The 4626-nt window shown below is 41.5% G+C and overlaps 1 protein-coding gene across 1 annotated transcript in view; it reads right to left on the bottom strand.

Annotated features, from left to right (window-relative positions):
• The window catches only part of LOC103375785 (interferon-inducible GTPase 1-like), a 5136-nt gene extending 2144 nt beyond the window's left edge, over positions 1 to 2992 (bottom strand). Inside the window, exon 1 of the mRNA XM_008306103.1 lies at positions 2820 to 2992. The gene's annotated coding sequence lies outside the window, so the exon portion shown is untranslated. The remainder of the gene's footprint in view (positions 1 to 2819) is intronic.
• Between the last annotated feature and the right edge of the window lie 1634 nt (positions 2993 to 4626).

The following is a 4626-nucleotide window of genomic DNA, read 5'->3' on the forward strand; positions in this document are numbered from 1 at the left end:
CACAAGCCATGTCTGGATGATGCTGGGCATGAAGTATTAGACAGAAACCATCAGATTAACAAAATAAATTGCTCTCACAAACATAATTCAGAAGCTCACCTGCATAATTAACTAATGCTGCATATTTCTATCCACCACAGTGAGGTGGGTAAACCCAGGGCCTTGTAAATACTCATGCATTCTATGTAAAGAGAAAAAAATGGATTTTGAGTGCCACATTAAAGATAACAAAAGAAAATACACTTTAAGTATTTTAGTCATTTACTGAAGAAAAACTAAAGGTCCTGCATTTAAACTGCTACTTCAGTAAACATGTAAAAGTGACAGCAATTGATGCTTAAAGTATCAGAAATGAAAACACTCATTTTGCAGATAATTGCCCCTTATGACTAAAAGAGTTAACAAATGACAACACGGAAATGTTTAATGAAGTACCTCAAATTTGCACATGAGTACAGTACTTGAATAAAAACCTACTTGATAATTAAATTACCTTCTGTCAGTGGTATAATGTAGGCTGTGTGAAGGAACTCCAGGAGACACAGTTACTGAAACTGTAGCAAACTGTACAAACCGGATATTCAAGTTAGATATACACCAAACTGCCACAACATTAAATCCACTGACAGACAAAGTAAATAACACTGATCATCATGTGACTATGCAATGTTGTGCTGGGAAACCTTGAGTCCTGGAATGTGCCACCCATCTCAGTACCAGAAAACATAGAAACCCTCCAGATGTTCTGTGTACGGGTCAGAGCTGTGATAGTAGAACGAGGTGGACGTACACAATATCAGGCAGGTGGTTTTAATATTGTGCATGTACTGATGTTCATAATTAGTCCAATCTACATTGAGTGACCTGCAAAACAGAAACATCTATACGATTGTGGCGAGTGGGCGTGCGGGGGCGCTACAAATAGATTTGCCTAAATAATGGACTAAGGGGAAATAAGTGTTGACCGACAACGCCACCTGGGTTGAAGGTTCACACCCAGGGAACCGACACTACTCCTTGTTCGCTCACAGCAAAGCACACAGGTTCGCAACACACTGGATGAGACGTGGTTCTACATTATAAAAATAGATTTTATTTTCTTACAATAGGTTAAAATACATTAACAGAATTTAAAATACAGAATTTAAACCACAAAATCCCACATCCCACAAGGCAGATCCAAAAGAAAGCAAGCCAATGAAAATTAAGGAAAATCATGCAAGGCTAATAAGAAATCAAGAAAACCATGCAAAACAAAAGAAATAAACTCAGGAAGCAATTAGAAATCCTTGCAAACACATGCAAAAATAAAGAAAACAAACTCAAAATACAAAGCATAACAAGGCAAAACAAAATCACACAAACAAACTAAACAAGGCAACACTAAGCCCAACACAGGTAACAGAAGCAAAAACAGCAAACAAAATGAAGTGAAGCCAAGCAAAGGAAAAGCTGAGCTAAGCTAGGAAAAATTAAATATAACACAACAAACCAAAATAACACAAAAAAAAATATTACAAAAGCAAGACAAAGAATGCTGCCAGGCAAGGCGAGGCAAAGTGGACCAAAGTAAAATGATGCAAGCAGAGCAAATCCGCAGAGCGACACCACCCAGAGCAAAGCAGCAGAGTGACGGCGATGCTACCACCGGCAAAGCGGCGGAGTGCCGCTAACCAGGCAAAGCAGCAGCGGTCCCAATATGCAGCCACACCTCCAGTCACACAGCCCCTGTTCAATAAATGTAGGTTAATACAAAACAACAGATAGGTAAAACTAAATCAGACTTACCTACCGTTCAGCTTGTTCCAGATCAACTGGCGTTCAGATCAACTGGCGACACCTAGCGTCTCTGAGACAGACGTTTCGTAGGCGTGGCTTTTCAGGACCCCTTACCGACTAACCAGGAAATAAACAATCTGACAAGTTTGTCACTTAAAAGGAGATTTCTGCTGTACTTTTCTTTTCGGTCTTGACAAATATATATGGAAACAAGAGCCTTCTAATTCTAAAAGTCAGGCCGCTGTCGGGCTCGATGAAAGAAACTATGTGAGCGCAGTCGGACCCACTGGAGCTGTGATCGCTCATTGATCACTATTAAAACATGTTAGTAGGAAAGCAACAGAGACAGGAGACCAACCCAGTGTGTACGTTGCTCTGACATGAAGGCTACTAAACCGTGTGGTAACAGAACGTCAAGTGTTCAAGTGTAACATCAATACAGTGATATGATGTAGGCAGATTTAGATCACATTGCGCTACACTGGCTTATTTAAATTCACAAAAATCAAATGTTTCACAGGACAGAAAAGTGTTCCAGGTTAACTGACGATGTATTTACCCTCCANCCTGGACAGGTCACCAGTCTATCACAGGGCTACACTTAGAGACAGACAACCAAGCACACTCACATTCACATCTACGGACAATTTAGAATCACCAAATAACCAAAGTCCCTTTGGACTTTGTGGGAGGAAGCAGGAGAACCCGGAGAGAACCCGGGGAGAACATGCAAACTCCACACAGAAAGATCCCGCTGCCCCCACCGGGACGTGAACCGGCGACCTTCTTGCTGCGAGGCAACAGTGCTAACCAACTGTGCCACCTTGCAGCCCATCTCGGACAACAGAATATGTTTATACATATATATTTAGAGTAAACAATATGATATAAAATCATATCTGACATTAAGAATACATCACATACATCAGAAGACTGTAAAAGAATGTACTTCTTGTTCTGTTTTCACACTGGTCACTGTTTGTTTTGTTCATCAGAGAAAACTCAAAGAGATCAAAGTCCAAATGTTTGCAGCTACTCACTCAGATTTCCTCCAGAAACTGGACCCTGGAGCAGAAACACCACTGTTACACCTTATATATTTAAATGGAGTCCAGGAGAAGAATCTGTTAGTCTGTTGGGTTGAATTCAGACCTCTGGACAGACCAGTGTCACAATCCTAATGTGAAGGAAAGAGATTCTGAAGCACAGAGACACTCTGAGGGAGCTGAAAAACAAAGAGAGGAGGAGCCTGACATGTTTTTGTCTGTCAGGCTTTTAATTTTACAATTGAATATTTTCACTGTCACTTCCTGAAATCTGCAATATCTGTAGTTCAGAGGACTTTACAGCTCTGACCAGTAATTGTGTGAGGTACATACATGCATGAATACATTTCATATATGTCATATATCAATACATAGAATCTTCTCCTTCTCTGATCTTCTTCAGCTCAGTGACAAAGTTTTTGCATTGTCTTCGTTAGAAAGAAGGGTTTCGATAACTTTGTTAAATAACAGGGTCAGATGCTGTTCCTGTGCACCCTGGTTCTAGAATCAGATGCAGAAAATCGATGTGCAGCGTAATAAAAATGTGTCAGTGTGTTTCCCAGTACTAATGATAAGTGCACTCATTCTATAAACAGATGACTGCATCTTTGGAGGCTGTTAGCTGGACGAGTCTCAGTTTTATCACAAGCCATGTCTGGATGATGCTGGGCATGAAGTATTAGACAGAAACCATCAGATTAACAAAATAAATTGCTCTCACAAACATAATTCAGAAGCNGACTGGACGTGTTTGTAGTGTTTTCTCAGTGAGGAGTTCTGACAACGTGGCCTCAGTTTGCTCTGATGATTCTATCAAACCAGACTAATGCTGTGCTGCGTGTTGTTGTGGTGGGAGGCTGATGTGTGTGTTTCAGTGAACAGACCCGAGTTAAGCGTGAAGTTCTGCTCTGGATCTCTGACACTGAATGTACAGACAAACACACAACACAACGCAGTGTGCTTCTATGTCGTGTGTTTTGCTGGTAAGACTATAATGTTTTGTTTGTCGTTACTAAACAGGCAGCGTGTGTCTGTGTTAAGTTGAGACTATCACCAGTTGATCTGGGCGTGTTTCCTGAGTAATCACCAGGTGTTAAACACCTGACAGAATAGAAATGATCTATAGGAATGAGAATAATTCTCAATCGAGCTGATTGGTGGCACAATTAGTAAATCGCCGAACTTGCATTTTTTTTTTTCATCTGGACGACGTGGTTTCGAATCCTCCCACCGGACTTCAGAAATACGTGTTTTTTATTTTGGTCAGCATGTTTGGTTTTGCTGTCTGTAGATGATACTGACATGGATATAGACTTCATTAACTAGTGATGTTCACGTTTGTCGACGAGATCTTCATCGTCACACGCACACACAGGCCTGGTCGGGATAAATCTGCAAACGGATCATCTGGAAGGTAAATACAGCAAACACAGTCAGTTAACTTGGGTCGCCAGTGAAACTAGAACGTGTTTCTGTCTCACCGTCGGACTGACACCACGTACTATCACAAGTTAATCTGGTCAGACTGTGGCTCCACCGCGGCTCAGCGATGTTTCCACTCCACCGGGTCAAGCTCCCTTCAAACCGTGTGTTTTACTTGTAGGCTGAACGGCCTTGACTCACAACAGAGCACGAGCGATAAGTGGACCCAGTGTTAAAGCTGACAGCAAGAACATTTTGCAAGAGTTTATAGACGTTTGTGTTTTTTCAACAGGCGTCTCCACAGTCACCTACAATCTACATTGCCGCTGTAACAGCCGCCTCGCTGACTGAATATCGCCAGTTGATCTGATCGCCAGTT

The sequence above is a fragment of the Stegastes partitus genome, unplaced genomic scaffold, assembly GCF_000690725.1.
Source record: "Stegastes partitus isolate 25-593 unplaced genomic scaffold, Stegastes_partitus-1.0.2 Scaffold2927, whole genome shotgun sequence".
In the NCBI taxonomy this organism is placed as follows: Eukaryota; Metazoa; Chordata; class Actinopteri; family Pomacentridae; genus Stegastes; species Stegastes partitus.